We start from the raw sequence: 21,738 nt of genomic DNA, 5'->3' as shown, positions 1-21,738 counted from the left end.
ATTTACTATTATTATAATCTTCAAACAACGAGCCATTAGATTAAATCCACCGTGTAAGCGTGCCGCCTTTTCCTACAAAAGGATTCAAGTTGTTACATATGGTTCAACAAATAGCACAATTAATTATATCTTCGATTAAATGTTTTTATAAGAGTATGGACACCTCCACAGACTTGACATTGGGAAGACATACCCCTAATATTATGAAATTGCTTGTATCTTCTTCCATACCTAGAACTCCTATCTGATGTATGAAAAAAAAATGTCGTCAAAGCTTAAAAATTCAATAAATTTCCTTTCAAATGTCATCAAAGTCATCACTGAAGCCTTATAAAGGCAGCCATTTAAGGTTCTTCCCACTTCTATTGAAGCGTGTGACGTTACTAAACGTCCTTTTAAAAAGCTTTGGATATTTAATAGAGCAGTAAAATTTTTACAAAGTATCATTGGGTCACATGGGCAAATAAATATGGAATCTGGATCCTTAGTCTCCGTTTTTAGAAACGCCATGCTAGCTTTTCAACGGCGATTTCACAGAATCTCATATTTATGCGAATTGGTGCCATTCGTTCGTCGATGATTGAGGCCCTCTTACAAACCATCAAATTTGCTATCCATTACTTGCCTGGTGGTGGTGAACTTTATCTTCTTTATATAATATTCGGTTCATACTTTTCGCATTTTTGTACTTTTGTAGGTTTTGCCTGACGGTTCAATTTTAAAGCTCTACACATTAATAATGAAAATCTTGCATTCGATACTTGGTATTAATGGTTTTATGATTGAGGTTTGGATGCTGATTTAGGAATTACACAGGTTTACATGAGAGATAAAACAAGAAATTGTAAGCGAAACAATCAAAGCGCAGAAAACGAATAACTCGCCGCTTAACCTTGTAATTTCCATAGAAAACTCATTTCGCCGTAAAAACACTCAAACCACAATGCGCGGCTCAGGCTCGCGCAGGAAATGCAGTTTAACCGAAACTTCAACTTCCCACATCAGTACATTAAAACCAATTCAGGACGAATTGACATCAGTATAAATGGCAGTGAAATGTATAGCAGTTGTGTGTGTGCCATTGGGAAAAAAGCACGAGTAAAATAGCGGTAGAGTGAACGGGAATGAGCTTTAGGCGGCAGAGCCACGTGGAAGGAGGTATTCAAATATGCAAATCATACATATATATGTACAACTGAACACTGACTAATGACACGCAACACACATACATTCCTATATACAAGCATATGTAACAGTCAAAGCCACACACACCACCACACACACACGTACGTACGTCAAAGCATATGCGGCTTAAATATGCACTTGCTGAACATGATGAACGCGTGTTTCCACCACACAGCGCGCTCGCATTTATTTGCCGGCATAACAGTGTCTATTTATCCCACCGACACTCCTTTTATCCTTTTTGCTTGTCTGTCTGGCTGGCGGTCGGTCTGTCAACGCGCGCATTTGCGTTTGCAAATATGAAAATCTCACTGAATGCGCACACATTTGCCAAAACGGCGAATAGAAAAATGCGTTGGTGCACCCATACACGCGCAAAAACGCACCGTTGCTCACACACACACACACAACCTTACTGACTGGTAACGTTTTTACTCTATTTTACCCGATTTAATCCTTTTTACGCGCATAAAAGGATTTGAAATTGAAATTGTGTTGGTGTTGTTGTTTTTGTTTGTCATCAGTACGCCATAAGCGATTTATGCGCTGCTATCTCAGCGCTTACCGCTCGCTCGGCAAGCCCTCAAGTTGATGTTTTTGCCCCATCGCTCGGTTGCAGCGTTCACATCATTTTCCTCACTCTTTGAGTCTGCTCTTGTTTTCGCTTTAATTTTAAGTTGTTGATTTTTCAGCCGTGCGCTGCTGTTGTATATTTCTTCGTATATCCGTTATTTTTCTCATATGCGAGTTTGTGTCCGTCTCGCAAGCTGCCGAGTTCCCCTTGGGAACTCAACTCATCAGACCGGCATTAGACCTAACATACTCTAATGTGGCTTGAGCAGCAAATACGCTGTCATACATACAAATACTATGTAAATGAGTACACAAATTGAGACTGATTTCTCTGATTTGTTCGGTTCAGCGGCGACACAGTTGATTTGGTGACAAAACTTTCGAATGCGGATCGGCGAACATTCTGGTTTTCAGCGCTCTATATAGTATGAAATGACATGCGTGGGTTATTGCGCCACAGCGGAGAATTCAATTATAATAGGATTACGTAATGGAAATTTGGGTGTAATTACGCTTGTCAAACTGTTTGTTAGCTCTGCAAAGAAGGTTGGCTTATTACAATAATTTTCTGCCTCGGGGTGTGTACAAATGTTTTATATATGTGTATAAATATATGTTCTGGCTAAGGTCGATTTTGGATCAGAATCCGTTATAGTCATAAAGTTATAACGACACAAATATTTATTTATTTGCACAATTAATAAATATAACAAGCTTTACAGAAAGAAATTTACAAGGACTCTACAAAGACTGGCTCGAGACAAATATATATAAAGATGTTTTAAAGATAATTCACATAAATAATGCTATAATTAACTATATGTAACCGTACATCTAAACTTATTTTATGCATGACAACCTGCTGCTTATAGGAACCTCAATAACCGATCACCTTTTATAATACTACATTTTGTTACGCTAAAAGTGTCAAGTTCTGGAGGTCAGTTTCCGTTCGCAAGTTTTGGAGTATGATAAAATGCAGTATAAGCTTATCTTCAACAATATCTGTCTAAGGATTTCCCTTTACAAAAAAAAACTGCTTTTCGGATCTGACTCAGTCTAGGGCTTAAAGCTATTAGAAAGGTAATATGCGAAGCGGTTTCAATGCAAAGATAGTCTGATGATGGCTTAGCTCGAAGGCAATTATTTAATTTGTAATAGAGCTCGGGCCTAATCGTTTGGGAGTTTTATGGTTAATTAGTTGAATCCGTTGACTTATTGGAATGAGATGGTTAAGCAGATGTTAATATTTCTGCATAACGAATGCACGCTATTTAACTGTTAATAACACCATTAATTCTGTTATAATATAAAAGGCGATATGCTATAACGCTAATATTTTGGCAAAAGTTGAATATTAGGTTTAAAGGTAAAAGTGACTATCGTATATCGAGCATATGTGAGGACTACTTTCGAAAGTGTGTGGTTCTTCGCCAACTTTTACTTTGTACGATTATAATTGGGAATTATTGTTGTACCAACCCTTGCTATTCCAGTCCTCCATGCCGTTCATTGTCTCGTCATTATTACAAGACGGGTAGTGGTTAAATTCGTAGCTTTTTCATTGCTAACATTTGCGGTACAGTTGACTTAAGTTGATGCTCAGTTGGATTTCTTTGAATAACCTGTTACTTCTGCCTCGGCAATGTGCAAAGGCTAAGCCTGGGCAAAGTCAATTTGCATCGTGTTTGAGCGCCAAAACCGATTTAGAAGTGAGTTTGTGTGTAATGCTCACTCGTACCGGAAAGATTATCCACGCAGGAAATCATTAAATTATGATTGGTACAGAAATCATAACAAATTATGCCGCTCAATGCGGGCATATTTGCAAAAAGAATTTTTCTGGGCAAATACAAACGGCGAGGGTCTGGGTAAGTATGCGTCATGGAACTTTCTGCGAATTTTGAAGGAAAAATGAGACAGAGGAGAGATTAAAAACAAGAAAACTGTGGCGAAGGTAACGTGGCTTCACTGACTCATTACAAAGTAAGTACCACGGTGCGTATGATAAACAAATTTGATGTCAACTCAACAGCGGAAGCTGCATTGAATTCACTGAAGCCTGGCAGGGCGCAACAAACGTGAATGGGGTGAAAGTGGCAGCGAAGGCAGCAAAGGTGAGTGGAGAATAACGAAGCGGAAACCAGGAGACGATTACTGAAAGGAATGCAGCGGGGAGTGCGCAGCACAAGTAAAAAAAGTATGGAAATAAATGAAATTTCGTGGTGATTGATAAAAGAAAAGAAAGAGTGGAGCAGAAATACAAAAGAAAAGCAAAAATGTAAATAAAAAAAGCACGAAATACTCTCACACACGTGTGTGAATTTCACCTATGTGTGTGTATGCACCCACACGCACACACGGAGAGCAGCAGGCAAATCATTTGTTTGTTTTGAACTCACCCTTAGGAAAGGTTGGAGAAATATTTTTTACGGCATAACAAAATTAGATAAATTAGTAATTTGGAGCGCTTGCACTGGAATTTCAATGTAACAAATGATGGACTAAGGTCGTGCTGCCGCCTGCTTAGGGCTCATTTGCGTAATTATATTTTTGCAACTTTTCTATTTCAAAGCAAATTTTATTTTTATAATTCATGAGGAAAATTTTCTAGTAATGACATCTTTGACGTGTGTATATGAACAAGAACAATGGAAGAAACCGTTAAGTGAAATAATAACAATTTTGAAACATAAAGGAGATGCTTCATGAAATCAGGCGTGCTATATGTGTTTCAATATACGAAATATATTAGCGGTATTCAGTTGACTCTAATTCTTGGAAATTTGACATACGACAAAAAGAGAGAAAAAGCATACGCCCCATTTTGGGACATGCCGAGATCAATATAAATTAAAATTTAGAACAATATATGTATTATCAATTCTGCTGAACCAGTAACAATGTTCGATATGTATATATGCAAATATTTTCACATAGATGTTTGCCAAGCTAATATACTAGTTGATCTCGGTTTAGTTTATAATATTGGATTTACTTTTGTAAGTTCTATTGGTGTCAACTGAGCGAAATTGTCGCAAGAAGCAAATTTATTGAGTATTCTTTGATTTACAAAAGTAGCGGTGAATATGCAGAAAAAATAAAATGACAATTGGTAAAGAAAATATCCGTTAATACGTAAAATATCAAAAGCTACCCAGATATAACTGTTCATAATAAGACCCACTATTAGAAACTCATTATACATAATCTTACTAATCACACTTGAGCCATATCTGGACATAAAAAATCGTTTAAATGATATCTGTATGAACATACAGCAAAAGATACTCTTATTGAAAAAAATGGAAAAAGGGAATTCCGAGTATTGCTTTTTGATGAAAAAAATACAGTGAAAACCAAAAATATTGATCCGGACCTTGCTTCATCATGCTTCCACTTCTTAACGTCAGTCCTAATTAAACGTGGTCGTACCAGCACAAATGATGCAGAGCGCAGTGGGCGCTGAAATAAGGCTGTTATTCCAGAAAAGATGAAATAAATACGCAATTTTGTTTTGAACGATTGCAAATTGAAGTTGCGCCAGTAAGCTAACATAGTGAATCTCATGAACTCACTGCCAAGGCAATGCACGGTGTCGCAAATCGATGAAAACGATGGCAAAATTTAATAAATTCGGCTTCGCATTGCTTACCCACCCACTCTATTCTACTGATATATCCACTTGCAACTTCTACCTATTTCCAGGTCTAAAGAAAATGCTTGCTGGAGCTGGAAGGAGTTTCAAGTCCAATGTAGAAGAAATCGCGGAAACTGAGAGAAAACGAAATCGAACTATAAATTTGGTCTGGAGATGCTTGAAAATCGCTAAACCGTTTTTTTCTGCCTTCGAAGGCAACCATGTTAAATAATAAAATCAAGATTTGTAAACAATTTATTTTTTTTCTTACTTATCCCAAGGCCGTATTGAACAAGGTGTTTAACAAATTAAACGTGTAATTGGTTCAAAAAGATGTTTGAAATTGTGAGTTCCGGAAAATCATAATAAGAGAATAGCGAAAAGCGAATATAGTTTCCTCTCATACACGAAAAAATATGTATAATAAAGAAAAAAAGCAGGAATTTGACTCCTTTCCCCTTACTTCGAAAACAAATTGCTAAAACAAGAACGTCTAGACTGACTTGACAACTTATTGCATAAATTCTGACCAGTGCTCGCCTGGTCACCAGCACTGTAACGATAAAATATTTCTTTGTAGTAACTAAAACTGTAAACACAATAAATCCGCATTTTATTTCTTCACTATCACTTATATCGTTTCACACCTACTGCGAAAGCAAAATATTTTTTTGAAATTTGAATGTTTCAACCAAAAATGCACAGTAAAAATGTTTTCACTTTTATATGAAGAAATCTTTTATTGGAAGAAATCTCAAGCTGAGTTTTTCGCTGATCTCTTTTGATACTTTAGCAATGAGAGTTTAATTAATATATTTTGCGATGGCTAGGGTTATTAAGTACTATTTAATGGGACCTGGAAGCGGAATAATGCAAATGCTGAAGTGTAAGGTCTTCCACCCTAATGAAGAAATACTTTATGTATACGTTCACATTAAATTAAATACAAACAGGACGTGCAACAAATCTAGTCAAACGCACAACTGGCACCGATTTAGAGAAAGTGAGCTTCCGACGTGTCGCAAAAAGTTGTTCTACTTGTAATAAGATGCAAACAAAGTGACAGCTTAAAGTGACGCATATACTCGAACGAGTACTTGCACGGCTGTGAATGAACTATGAAGTGGAGTACATTCCCACACCACCATGTGGCAAGCTTTATACGTCCTTAAAAGCCCCTATGCGTATATGGATATATTAATCCCTAGAAGTACCCTTGAAAACTGATAACTTGAGTAAAAACTGGGGAATCTTTATGAAACTTGCTATATATGTTTCTTGGCACACAGGGTCGGAATTGCAGATGGGCGTAATCGCCCATAAATTGCCTTTAAACGAAAATCTATAAAGTCCCATAAATAAGCAATATATATATAACTGTAATTTGATACAGGCAATCGCAGTAATAAGGGACACCTGACATGCTCATTGATAAATCATAAAAGAATATTCTTTGTCCCTATTTACAGGTATACCCTTTCCGCATTTCACTCAATGCGTGGCGTATTTCCAAAGTTTCGAGGTTGTGTTTTTCGATGGTCTTTCTTGTGAAAACTAAAAATTTGTAAACTGTAACTTTTGTGCCTATGATATGCGGAAGAAAACGATTGCATAACGCATTATTGCTTGCGCGCGAACATTTTGTCGTAAAGAAAATATTAACGGTACTGCAGCCTCCGTATTCCCCAGACTTTTTTCTCCAAACTGAAGAGACACATGAAAGGACGACACTACGCTATGAGGAGATAAAAACTGCATCGAAGGAGAAGCTAAACAAGATCACAAACAATGTCTTTTTAAGTACTTTAAGGATTGAAACAACGCTGGCGGAAGTACAATAAGAGAGGACAAAGTAGATATTCCTGAATAAATAAATAAACACTATAAAAATACATATATAATTCGCGATACTTTTTGAACAAACAATTTCATATTAGTTTACGGTGTTACAAACAACTATTAGGTAACTAGCTAAGACTAACACTATTTTTTCAAAAATAATTTCGTCATCTCTATTTAAAGTCCAAATACTGAAAGCGATTCTCCCTTGAGTGTTTAGGTCGTTTCTCTTTTTGTTGCTATTTCAGCACACAATTATTTTTCGCAGTTACTTTATTTCTTTGAAACATTCACCCATTTTCCCGTTTGCACCCTGTTGAAGGCCACTGCGTAGTTTAGTCCGGTTATTTTACGGTGAAACTTGTTTATCGTTTGCGATTTATCTTTTCAGCGTTTCCCAGTTTCGCTTTGAAATTTCTTAGCAGCTCTCGCGATTTATAATATGCACTCGCAAATATTTGTTCAGACAAAAATGCGTTTTTATGATGAAAGCGAACAGCGAAAAGCTCTTCAAATATTTAACGAAGTTTCGCAGCATTCCGTTCGTTTTTTTGTTTTTGGAAAATAAATTGATTTCAAATTGAGATTCCTCCAAGTGAATGCAGGTTTGAATAGTTTACTGTTCCCACTGTTGATATTATTACTCTTCTAACTTTGCTTCTCATTTCATACTTCTTTTTTTACCGAACTGTTGGCAACTTTTGCTGTTTGTTTGCTTAAATTGCATTACGAATAAAGAATCTCATTTTACAGTTAGATTTATTTGTTTGCACTACAAATTCTTGTTGACTTTCCTTTGTTAATAATTTGACTGTACTCTTTGCTTCTGATTAAATTTGAAAATCCGATGAATCGCACGTTACTACATCCGCTCCCCTATAAATTTGAAGGAAGGAAACCGTTTGTAAGTGGACAAAGGTTAGTTGTTGGGACGATTATCAAAGAACTTTTCGCTGTATTTCAAAAATAATGTATTGTGTATCTAGTGTTAATTGGTTATTTTGGTTCACAGGTGATGAATAAAGCTTTAGATCGAAGTGATTCTCATTTACTCACAAGAATATATATTGCATTGATATGAGATTATTTTTTAGAGTTTAAACTATAATACATACATACGTAATATATCGACAATATTCAACAAAAAAGTTTTAATTTCTAAATGGTTTCAGGATAATATGTTGATACTTTTTAAGGGATATCTTCATTTAATCAGTAAAAAACGTGAGTACACAAGGGATCACTTAAAATTTATTCTTTCATAATATAAGTCGAATATGTACAAGGTTTGTCCGGAAGGTAATAGGACTGAGTCGATTTAAAAAAAATTTATTGAACCAATCGTTTCAATTCTTTTAAAATAGGCTCCTTTCTTCGATGCAGCGTTGCCAGCATTGCCAAAAATGCGCTTAATAATATGCGAAAGGTTCGAAAAAATCATTTAGTCTATATTTAAGGAATAAATTCGCAATAAATAGTAATTTTTTATCTTGAAACCCTAACCCCTCACTTAAAATCGGTTTCCATAATTAATGAGTGAAATATATTCTATTCAGGAAGAATTTAAAATATCTTTAAACATTTTGCTAAAGCCGCTATAAGTCGAACTAAATTAAGACTTGTCTGATTCACGTATAATTAGGGTGAGTATCCAATTTGACGCGGTGCATGACAGCAAGATATTCGCGCTTCGTTACACCGAATTGCCACAACTTTTTTGGCAGCATTTGACTACTTCAAAACACGACGAGGAAGCTGGTTCACTTAAGACATCTACAGTATTACAAATGTTACTCATTTAATACTGGCAATAAAAAGGTAGACAGTGGCAAGGGTGTGGGTCCAAAGCAAACAGAAGCCAATACTTTCGGCTAGAGCCAGACAGTTGAGGAAACAATGATGATAATGATGTTCTTGGTATTGATAAGGAAGATATTGGTGTTATCCATGATTATAATGGTGTTAATACGCATAACATTGAGTGTAATGCCGAGAAAATACAATAATTGCAACATAATTTAAATCTTCCACACGAATTTAAAATGACGCTACGCGCTTCCAAATCATGGCTCTCATCACTTCTGTGCTCTCGCACACACACACACGTGCGGGCGGCATAATAAGAGCATATTTCGATCCAATCCATTTGTGTGCTCGTTTGTTCATTTCCGCCGTAATGGCACCCACTTGGCGACTCACCAACGCCCGCGCGGGTGCCCGCCTGTCTTGCAATATAAAATGAAATGAAATGAAATTTTCGGAATAAACGATGCGTATAGCAGGCAACTGGCAGCCTGCACGTCTTGCTCCTTGCGCCCATGTGAAGAAATACCTGTTCAGTTTAATATTTAATGACCGACTCAAGGCAAGTGTAATTGCAAATGTTTCCTCGTTGAATGATCCCTCCCCACGCCGGCACTGTGCTGTGCCACCCCTAGCTTGTGACTTCATCTAAAATTCGTGCTGTGTCTTTATTTTCATATTTTATTTGAATTCCGTCTTGCATGTCGGTGCAAGTGGGGCAATCTTCGGCAATTCTGCAAATGGAACCCAATTGAATTTAGCTGATATATCGGAATTACTGATAAGATTTGCAAGCGTGAGCATTGAACGGACTTTCGCTCTAAATGGAGCCTGAAATTTTATTTCAATTGATTTTACGGCGTACACACGTATTTACATATGCAATATAAGGACCTATTAAGCAATTTTGACTGATTTTATAGAGCAATGAAATTGAAAATGCTTTATAGCGGAGAAGAGAGCATAAGTATGTAGGTTATATGATGATTTAAAGTGCTTGCGGAAATTTGATTAGTGAATTCAAATTTTTAAATGTAGTTTGCCAGATTTTAGAATTCAAGGAAATAAATGGAAGAACTGTGACGGCTATTCAGTTTACAACGCATTATATATAATGTATATGGAATGATGGAGTCATGTGTAGATCGCCATTCACTTGGGAGTGGCCAGAAACGATTCTTTTACATTTGGCTCAAGCAGCTCACGACTTCCGGTCTTTGACCAAGTATCCTCTGGGTCGCCTATGAACATCCGTTTGAAAGCGAGCTAAAGTGAGGAGGCGAAATCACCTACATAGGGTTGTGCGCTGGGTTTGGGATCCGCCGACTTCACCGGGGCCCGAAATATGGTTAACTGTATTACTAGATTCCAGCATAAGAAAATTCATCAAGCCACCTGGCTGTCTCCGGATCGAAAAACCACCGACCAGATCGTTCATGTTGTCCTAGGCGGAAGACACGTCTCCAGTATTTTAGATATGCGTGCGGTCTGAGGTCCTAACAGACCTCGCAACGTTACGATCGAACAGAATATGTGCGGGATGGGATAGATACCGAGAGCTGAAGAGGGAAGCGATACGCATTTGCAGACAGAAGAAGAAAGAGGCCGAAATGCGTGCTTGTAGAACCCCCAAAAGGGGACCTAGTGACCGATGCCCAGAGCATACTTAAATCATGGATGGAAGACTTCTCCAGCCTGCTGTATGGCAGTGAAAGTACAACGCCAAAAGAAGGCGAACCCGATTCCCCAATCGATGGCGATGGAGCAGACGTTCCATTGTCCGACCAAGAAGAAGTTCAAAAGCAATTACCCGTCTGAAGAACAACCAAGCCGCGGGGCTGATGAATTGCCGGCCGAGCTATTCAAACACGGCGGCGAATAACTGATAAGGAGCATGCATCAGCTTCTTTGTAAAATACGGTCGAACGAAAGCATGCCCAATGACTGGAATTGAAGTGTGCTCTGCCCTATCCACAAAAAGGGACACCCCACAATCTGCGAAACTACCGTGGGATTAGCCTCCTCAACATCGCGTATAAGGTTCTAACGAGCGTATTGTGTTAAAGATTAAATCCCACCGTCAACAAACTGATTGGACCTTATCAGTGTGGCTTTAGATCTGGAAAATCAACAACCGACCAGATATTCACCATGCGCCAAATCTTGGAAAAGACCCGTAAAAGGAGAATCGACACACACAACCTCTTCGTCGATTTCAAAGCTGCTTTCGACAGCACGAAAAGGAGCTGCCTTTAAGCCGCGATGTCTGAATTTGGCATCCCGGCAAAACTAATATGGCGGTGTAAACTGACGTTGAGCAACACCAAAAGCTCCGCCAGGATCAGGAAGGACCTCTCCGAGCTGTTCGTTACCAAACGAGGTTTCAGACAAGGCGACCCCCTATCGTGCGACTTCTTCAACCTATTGCTGGAGGAAATAATTCGAGCTGCAGAACTTAATGGAACTGGTACAATCTTTTATAGGAGTGTACAGCTGCTGGCGTATGCCGATGATATTGATATCATCGGCCTCAACACCCGCGTCATTAGTTCTGCTTTCTCCTGACTGGGCAATGAAGCAAAACAAATGGGTCTGGCAGTGAACGAGGGCAAGACGAAATATATCCTGTCATCAAACAAACTGTCGTCGCACTCGCGACTTGGAACTCACGTCACTGTTGACAATCATATCTTTGAAGTCGCAGATAATTTCGTCTATCTTGGAATCAGTATAAACACCACCAACAATGTCAGCCTGAAAATCCAACGTAGGATAACTCTTGCCAACAGGTCTACTTCGGGCTGAGTAGGCAATTTAGAATAAGGACCTGGCCTCGCTTGGAATATCAAATTGGCGCCACTTAGCGAAAAGAAGAAACGACTGGCGCGCTGTTGTTAACTCCACTATAATCGCCACAGGGGATCGCAGTATTAAAGGGCACCTGTGTGTAAAAAATTTTGAAAAGTGGGTGTGGTTCCGCCTTCTAATTAATTTAATAAATATATCTCCTAAACCACTAAAACTACAACAACAAAATTTGCTAGGCTCGAATACTATAAGAGCTCCTACCGACAGTGTGAAAATTGATGAAATCGGAAGATAACCCCACTTTTACTCCCATATGACGGTACTGTAAAAAACTACTGAAAGCGCAATAAATCAATAATTAGATATGCCAAAGACATTAAATTTACCTTCGATATAGTACGGAGGGGCTTCTTCAGAGCCGGTATGAAAATTAGACGATGGGCGATACGACCGACCGATTTCGACTAAATTTAGTACGTGCCATTCTTTTAATATTCCTATGTCACAATGTGAAAATCGGACCACAACCACGCTTACTTTCCATATAACAATCAACAACCTTAAAATTCCATTTTGTTTTGACCAAAAATTGTCAAATCTAACCGAAACTGTTCAAGAGCCTAGCTACCGAGTATGTGGACCCCAGTATCTATAGTTGCTTTTTGACGGAAAATATCGGTCAATGTGTGAGATATACAATTTAAATTCAGACAAAATCCTTTCCTGACTATAATATTTCTGTGCATCAAAAATGATTTGAATCAGGTCAATACTCTCCTGAGCCCCCGTATACCAAATTTAAAGATTTTCGAACATCCAGCTGACTTTATGCTGGATATATCGGCCAATATATCAGTTATCTCAATGAAAATTACAGAACATATTTCGCTCGTAACAGTATATCATTGTGCCTAAAATAGATGCAATTGACCGAAAACTTGACCTAGCCACCATATAACCATTATGTTTTTCTAACACTCCTTATGCCGAATATGTAGGCTAGTGCATAAGTTATATATAGTGTATATATTATATATAAAAAATTGCTTGGACTACGATCCTCTGGTTGACGTTTTGCATCGTTAGATATTTCCCTGGCTTTGATTCCTGCAAGTTGTGATAGTATAAAGTGTTCGGTTGCACCCGAACTTAGCCCTTTGTGGTGAAGTTTTTGTGACCCCTCAGAAAAAATTTCTTTATTAACACCAATTATACTAAGGTACAACATTCGAAGACTGTTGTATGAAATTCTCGCGAAAATTTTTATTTAAATACGACAAAAGAAGCAATTATTCGAACGGGTCTCGAAAAAAGCTAAGTTTGTGGTGCCTTAGTGCTGAATCATCTCAAATAAAAAAAATCTAAAACCATTCGCTAGATAATAATTTTCCCCACGTTATCCCGAAATTCTTATTTTAAAAGTTTTTAGAACACTATGAAAGAAGAAGCATAAAATTTGTTAATTTGTTTTTTTTTTTAATAAAAGGTACCAACAAATTTTATAAAAGTTCTCCGGCGTTACTTTGAAAATTATGAAATAGTGTTAAAAATTTCAATAAAATGCAGTAGTTTTAAAGTTATAAGGGAAGCCGACTTTGAAATTTGGTACTTTTGCTCCAATCGACTTTGGACAAATTTGGAAATTTTTGACTTCGGACAATTTTTGGTCCATGGTTGGGCGTCATACTCTTAAGGCATTATCCGTGCAAAGTTTAGTACTGATATATCAATCGGTCGGGCGGGTCTCGAGATATGTGTTTTCACCTAAAAGTGAAAATTGAAATTGTCCAATTTTGACCCGGCTCCTTTAATGTCATGCCATAACATCTCGCGATTTAAATTTAATGTTTTTGGTGTATTTAGTTATATATTTATGGCGCTTTAAGTAGTTTTCAACAGTATCATTAGATGTTGAATGAGCGGGATTATTATACGATTAATTAATCAACTTTCTTTCCGTCTGTAGGAGTTTGCATTATTTTTACGCTAGGTGAATTTGATTCTTTTATCTTTAGTGGTTTATGCGACATGTACATTGAACTTATTAGAGAGCAGGTCGTGTTCACTTTTTCAACATTTTTTTCCCCACAGGTGTCTCTATTGCAATTGCTATTGCAAATAATTTTTTTTGTCTGACGAAACTCGCACAAAAGGTCACACCTATTCAATTGCAGTGGCTCTAAGAATATTTGTATAATTCGTAGCTTTGATTTCGGTTAAATTTTCTCCTTTGTTATCAATGACACTGTTATTAATATTTATATGTATTTAAAGTCAAATAGGGTTTCTAAAGTCGAGAATATTTGAAAACTCTTGGAGATCACGAGTTGATGTTTGAGACATATACAAATTATTACCCAGGCAAGGTTGTAGGGATTTCTGACCGAAAATAATTACTAGTAAGAATACTTGCTGGCTACTATCTTTATGGAAATTTCATCATAATGAATCATCTAAGAATTCATTTCATTACCCTAATAAAGAATGGCTGCTCTCTTGTTTTTTGTTACTTAACGGACTACACTGGAAACAAGTCTTATAATGTTACAAAGGAACCAATTCAAAACGTACTTAAGCCAATAAATGTAACTATGTATATTCTTTTATGCACCGGGCGAATCGTAAATTGAGTTATGAAGTTCTTAATTTTTCATTGCAACTCACTTATTATCTCTCAAACCCCATATCAAATAAAGCTGAGGTCTAGGATCATCAGCTTTAATATTGTGAAGTGAGTTGAAATAGTGAAATTGTGTGCGTATCTAAAGTTAATTTAAGCATAAATATACATATGTATATACACATATTTTATCCGATGGCCTCCCCTGCGCAGCCAGCATAAGTATAGTAAGAAAGAATAATAATAACATAGATAATTGCAAAATACATAAGTTAGCGAACCCATAAAAATCCATAACAGCTCAAATGAATGTGTAAGCAATAACAACATAAAAGGGAAACAATAACCAAATCCAAATCTGTAATATAATAAACGCAACAGACTGCTCTTCTTCATGTCATTTATTCTACAATATTTGCGAACAGCAGAACAAGAATCCATACAATTAGCAGCCGAAAGGCTCGTTGCAGACAGACATTTGTGGCGCGTAGAATATAATAACAGTTCACATAACGGTTGTTTGTAAGTCCTAAAACTAAAAAGTCAGATATAGGGTTATATATACCAAAGATCCACCACTGCTCCGTCCGTCTGTAACTTGAGTAAAAATTGAGATATCTTGATGATGTTGTCATTTATGCCACGCCCACAAAATCTATAAAGTGTCAACTAAGCCATAAATAAAGATATTAAAGTGAAATTTTGCACAAAGGATCGCATTAGGGAGGGGCATATTTGGACGTAATTTTTTTGGAAAAGTGGGCGTGGCCCCGCCCCTTACTAAGTTTTTTGTACATATCTCGGAAACTACTATAGCTATGTCAACCAAACTCTACAGAGTCGTCTTCTTCAGGCATTTCCATATACAGTTCAAAAATGGAAGAAATCGGATAATAACTACGCCCACCTCCCATACAAAGGTTATGTTGAAAATCACGAAAAGTGCGTTAACGGACTAACAAAAAACGTCAGAAACACAAAATTTTACGGAAGAAATTGCAGAAGGAAGCTGCACCCAGGCGTTTTTTAAAAATTGAAAATGGGCGTGGCCTCGCCCACTTATGGACCAAAAACCATATCTCAGGAACTACTCTACCGATTTCAATGAAATTCGGTATATAATATTTTCTTAACACCCTGATGACATGTACAAAATATAGGTGAAATCGGTTCACAACCACGCCTTCTTCCAATATAACAATATTTTAATATTACGAGTACATACATTAGGAACCAATGATGATAGCGGAATAAAACTTTACAAAAATACGGTATTTGAAAAATATGTAAATGACGTATAATGAAATCTCGATTATCACTTTATCATGCGGAGGTATAAAATGTTCGGTGACACCAGAACTTAGCCCTTGTTTTATATATGTTTTATATATAGACATCCTACAACTCACCCTTACCCTCCAAAAATAATGAAATAGACAAAGGTCAGTGTGTCGATATAGAAATACTTATGTATATATATATATAAGTCTAGATATGTATGCGAATGAGTTTGTATACGGAATTATGAATAACTAGCAACTGCAAGAAAAAGGGTATATGTTAGTAAAGATACACTTGTCGCAGGAGGCAACTTGCCGCATAATTATACAATGCAGTTATTATATTACAGAGAAAATTCCCATTACGGACAGTCCTCATAGCCGGACATCCCTCATAACTGGACGGATTTCATGAACACAACGTTTTCATTGTTAATTCCATAAAAACGAAATTCCTATAACCAGAAATGAGTACCTTCCAATGACCGAACACGGACACCATTCTGATAATATTTCTTAATTCTTATTATTTTTGGTGTTTTGAGAGAGTTTTTTTTTATGAACAATACGTAAAACGGTCACAGCAGATCTATTATCTTGCGCTGGTGCCATCTGGTTCGCGGTGATGAAAACTAATGGAATAATTTGCTTCACTCCTGGCTACCATTGTCTCGCATTTATTAGTTCAATAGAAATATAGTTCTGAGTTGCAGCTTCTGATTCTAATATGTGGACATCCCTTTTAGCCGGACAAAAATACTGCGATGAAGAGTGTCCGGTTATGAGGAATTTCACTGTATATATGTACATACATACATACTCTTCGATATAGGAAATATATAATACTCAAGAATGTCTTCATAAAGTACTTTAATTAAATCTTATTTTAACATTGAAGTTTTTTTTATTCAACCTGCTTTACATAATAATGAACAAGAAAAAACTGTTAACGTTACCTGCAATACCCTTCACAGGTGCATTTCTTTCAGCAACCAAATGAGTAACTAAACCTGAAAACGTAACCGGTCAAGGTTTGCTAATCCTTTGTATCTGCGTTTGAAGTAATCAATCTTCAAATCGAGTTAAAGTTACTTAACAAGGAAAACGATCGCTTATGAATATCTTTATCCCTATTTTTATCAGTCAGTTTATATGGCAGCTATATGCTGCAGTGATCTGATCCGACCAATGTGTTCGAGAAGTGTATCATTACGTGGGAAAGTAATCCAAGTATGAAAATATTTTGCCAAATAAAAAGAACTTAACCGATCAAAAGCCATTTTGTATGGCAGCTATATTCTTTAGTGGTTCCGACAAATTATCAGTTTCTTTGAAAAACTGAGTGACTAAATCGCGTATATATATTTTATAGGATCTCCAAAGTTTCATTCTGTGTGTTACAAACTGTTGGGGGTATAAAAGGGAATGTTTGGAAATGAATGAATTTGAGGCTTGTTTTCCAACTATAATAAGTTCCTCGAACTTGTTGCAATTTTCATTCAGGCATACATATAAAACATTTCTTGTTTTAAATATTTTTTGTCACATCGTTTTTATTAAAAAAAATCATTTCTCAGAGGGTATGTCCTCTTTCTTTTCCGCCTTTCTCTGGTTTGATCCTTGCTGATATGAAAATGCATCATGATTATATCGCCTGAGCGGTGTCTGAAAGAATCAGCTACACCTGTTCTAAGGAGCATCATAACATTTGTATTATTTTTTCTTCACTTTAACCACTCGTTTCTTACCTACGTTGTCTGTTGCATAATTAACCGACGTAGAGCACTTAAAAAATTAAGGCACGAGCGAACAGCTGTTAAGCTACTATTGTCCGAATGGGCAGCTGTTGTGGTATTTCTAAGCAGCAGGTGAAAGAGTTTGAAGAGATGAATTTATAATAAGAGAGAATTATAATAGGTTATATGAAATATGCTTTACATGCACATAAAAGTATACGTATTTTTATATAACATCTTATAGATAAAATATATAACAACTTATACCATATACCAATAATAACACTTTGAACAAATGACTTAACATTATCGGTATGTTTGTTTTGCTAAGCTGATTCGTCTTTTTGACCCGCAACTGCTACCGTATATTCCCTTTAACAGCTGGCTCGAAGTATGTCTATGTTTGTGTGTGTATGTGGATTTAGCGCAACCAAACAGCAGCTGCCGCTCAGCAGATTTCCGGCATTATGCTCTCACTCTCAATTATGTTCTCATTTTATTCCACACAAGCAGAGTTTGCTATAATTTTTCCGCCTTTGTGGAGACTTTTCTTTCAACGGATGATTTCGTGGTATTTTCCTAGCTGTAAGCCGTAAGCGTTTTCAGCAGCGGACTTCTACTTTTAGCGACTATTTTCTTATTTATTTTTGTCGTTTTTGCTCTCGCTTCTTTTTGCTTCTACGTTAGACGCGCGTTTGTTTTGGCTTTGGGCCAAATGGCCAGCGAAACGGCAAAATATTCAGGTTGTCCGTCAAACAAACAACCACCGCACCGAATTCACTGGCAGCTCGCACGAACGGGCAAAACATTCGGTGTGGCAGTTAGTCAGCTTTCCATGAGAATGGCGAATGTCGCGGCAGTTGTCTTCTTGGTCAGCGCCTCTGACGCTTTTAACGATTTCCACGTTTGCGGTGGTTGATATTTATTTGCCTTCCAATATTGCTAAAAATAAGAATGAGATCGCACATAAATTAAAACAAAATACTCAATAAGTCTCTAGTTTATTTTAATTTTATTTCGCAGAATGTTTCAGTGAATGCTCTTAGTTTTCATTTTAGTTCAGTTACTTTTTGAAATGGCTTTGCCATATGTTTCAGTGTTTTCCCTGTCTACATGTTTATATATATGTGTATGTATGTAACATAAACAATATGTGCATGTAGTCTCTCTAACTATATGAATAGGCAAACGATAGTGGTAGCTGCATATGTTAACTGTATTTATTTAAAGCTTTCGCGCATGCGAAATATTTGTAAGACCAAACAGGGTTATGTAACGTTAAAACCTTGAAAATCTGACTTCCGTAAAATTTTTTTTTTCATTTGTTTGTATACAATTATAATTAATATCTTAGATAAAATATACAATGCAATAATCGGTTTTTGTGTGAAATATTTGTAAAAATCATTCCGGTACCTCTTTAAACGAATGAGAGCAAGGAAGAATTTTAGTGTTAAAAAAGAAAGGTGTCCTATTTCCGAAGAGCGTCTAAATTGCGTATTGAAGAAAACCCCCAACTTGATGCAGGGAAGTCCAATTTTATTCCTTATTGACAGCTTGGAAGGTCCGAAAGAATTAGGAGTGCAACACACTTCGACAATCGAAGTTAACTGTCAACATAACCTTGACGTTTGACCTGCTTTTACGTGGTTTATTCGGCACTTTTTTCGAACAACTTGAATGATTTTGAAACTTAGAGTGCTTTCACTATTCTTAGACCCAAATGATCTTTCAAAATGGTTTTAACTAATCCTTGCGATATTCCAACGAATCAGTAATATCATCTATTCTCAAGCACCAATTCCTCTGTTGTATTGACATGTTGATCATCAGTTGATGTTGATGGTGAAATTTAAATTAAAATGCCTTACTATTTTTTACCTACAGTATATAAATATGTAGATAAGGAGAACACTGAGTTCCACAAGTGTAATAACGGTATACAGATTTTTGGTTAAAAAATTTTCATCGTACTTTTCGCTCTTTCTAATAAATCTAATCTAATTAGAAACAAGTAAGAAAGAGCTAAGTTCGGTAGTGACCGAAAATTTTGTACTCTTGCAACTTGCAAGGCGTTATCAAGAGAATCGGAATCTAATAAATTTATTGAATATTTATACCCTATATAACTCATACATTGACCGACAAATTCGGCATAAGATTTGTTCGAAAAACGAAAATCATTACAGAATATGGAAGTTGGAGTAGTATCGACTCGATTTTATCTACTAACCATGTATTAAAAAATGTTCCCTGAATTCAATTAAGGTTCCCCGCATAGAATTACAATTCATATGGAAAAAATTGCGAAAATCCTAGTAATAGTCATAAGAGGAGTAGGTCAAGTTTTCGCCCAATTACACTTATTTAAGGCACAAAGATATACTGTTATGGGTAAAACTCGCTCTGTAAATTTCAGTGAGATAGCTCAAATACTGGCCGATATAACTGGCATAAAGTAATCTAGAAGTTTGAAGATCTTTATATTAGGTATTGACCTGATTCAAGCCATTTCGACACACAGAAATACTGTTGTCAAGAAAGGATTCGATCTGAATTCCAATCTCCCACATTGACCGATATTTTCGGTCAAAAGTCATCTGTAGAGACTGAGGTCCACATATTCGGAGCCTAAAATAGCCAGTTTAGTTCGGTTTGGACAATTTTTGGTCATAAGAAAGCTAACTTTAAAGAAATTATGAGTGCAAAGTGTAAGCCCATTATGTCAATTACTTCCCGATTTATGTATTGGAAAGTAAAATAATCAAATGCAATTTAAAAATTATATTATATGGGAAGTAGGCGTGTTTGAAGTCCGATTTCGCCCATTTTCATACTCTTACATAGAAATATGAGAAAAACGCCACGTACTAAGTTCAGTCGGGTCCCGACATAAGTGATTTCACCAAAAAGTGGGCGGTGTCCATCGTTCAATTTTCACACCACATTCACACCATTTCTCATACCATCTCCGAGGTATGTATAATTAAATTTCTCTGGCGTAATTAGTTATCGATTTATTATTAATTATAACGGACTTGGCCACTTCCACTTTTCCAAAACTTATTTTCCACACCTGCTCCTCTCTACTGTGATCCCAAATATGAGTGCTTAGTAATGGCTTTCGGTTAATGGCGATTTATGGCCGTGGCAGTGGTCCGATTCCAAGTTTCATCATGATATCTCAATTTTTACATAAGTTACAGCTTGCACGGACGGACAGACAGACAGTCACACGAATTTCAACTTTTCTGTCATGCGGATCATTTATATACTCGTATATATATAACCCTATATCTATCTCGGTTAGTTTTAGGTGATACATACAACCGTTGAAGGTGAACAAAACTATTCCACTCTGTGGCAATTGGTTACAAAAATACAAAAGCAAAATTTCAAGGAATTATATTTTCACAAAATATTGGAAATTATAGTAAGTTATTAAAACCTGGCTCTGATTTCGTTTTATTATTTGTATACAAAATTTATAGTATAGGAAAATGAGGAAGAATAAATATGAAAACAAGTATGAGAAAGCTTGTGGCTGAACAAAACTAAAACTGACGTCAACTGAAGGTTGAAATTAAATATAGTGATGTAACCCACTACGGTCAGTCCTAATAGCCGAACACCTCCAACCACAGGACAAATTTCATGAACAGAATGTGTTCATTAATATTTTTATACAAAAAACCAATTCTTTAACCGACAAATGAACGGCAATATTTCAGAAAGTGTGTCAAGAAAAGTGTTAAATTCTTAAATTATTTTGGTGTTTTACGACAATTCAGCGATTTTATCGCAATTTTCGACGACAGGCCTTCCGGAGCGTGGCGCATCTACGAACACCTCTACACCAGAACGTAATCGTTGAAACCATCGTTGTGCGGTGGAAATGGAAACTGTATCGGGTCCATAAACTGCACAAATTTTATTGGCGGCTTGAGATGCATTTTTGCCTTTATCGTAGTAGTACTGTAAAATATGCCGTATTTTCTCTTTATTTGCTCCATGTTTGCGACGCTTTAACTCACGAACGACTTAAAAGAAACGACAATCAATCAAACACGTGTTAGCGCGTGTAAAACTAGAACTACGCGCTTTCAACGCCAAATAGCGAAAATACCGCAGGACTTTTTTGACAACCTAATATTAAGGAGAAATATACGATTTATTCCACTACATTCTTCATTGACTCATGTAATAGTTAGATGTATGTATAAGTAAATGATAAACCTACTATAAAATAATATG

At 36.5% G+C, this 21,738-nt stretch overlaps 1 protein-coding gene and 1 long non-coding RNA gene across 4 annotated transcripts in view; one reads left to right on the top strand and one right to left on the bottom strand.

Moving 5' to 3' along the window:
- LOC126762269 (hemicentin-1) overlaps positions 1-21,738 on the top strand; it is a 545,135-nt gene that overhangs the window by 305,008 nt on the left and 218,389 nt on the right. The window lies entirely within an intron of this gene.
- LOC126762391 (uncharacterized) overlaps positions 17,207-21,738 on the bottom strand; it is a 67,270-nt gene continuing 62,738 nt past the window's right edge. For 2 of the 3 annotated variants that reach the window (XR_007667447.1, XR_007667446.1), the window contains exons 3-5: positions 17,759-18,426; positions 17,497-17,605; positions 17,207-17,432 (exon numbers count right to left, since the gene is read on the bottom strand). This is a non-coding gene — a long non-coding RNA (uncharacterized LOC126762391). The remainder of the gene's footprint in view (positions 17,433-17,496; positions 17,606-17,758; positions 18,427-21,738) is intronic. The other variant, XR_007667448.1, reaches the window with a different exon arrangement.

The sequence above is a fragment of the Bactrocera neohumeralis genome, chromosome 6, assembly GCF_024586455.1.
Source record: "Bactrocera neohumeralis isolate Rockhampton chromosome 6, APGP_CSIRO_Bneo_wtdbg2-racon-allhic-juicebox.fasta_v2, whole genome shotgun sequence".
NCBI classification, from domain to species: Eukaryota; Metazoa; Arthropoda; class Insecta; order Diptera; family Tephritidae; genus Bactrocera; species Bactrocera neohumeralis.
This window is presented reverse-complemented; position numbering and strand designations above follow the sequence as displayed.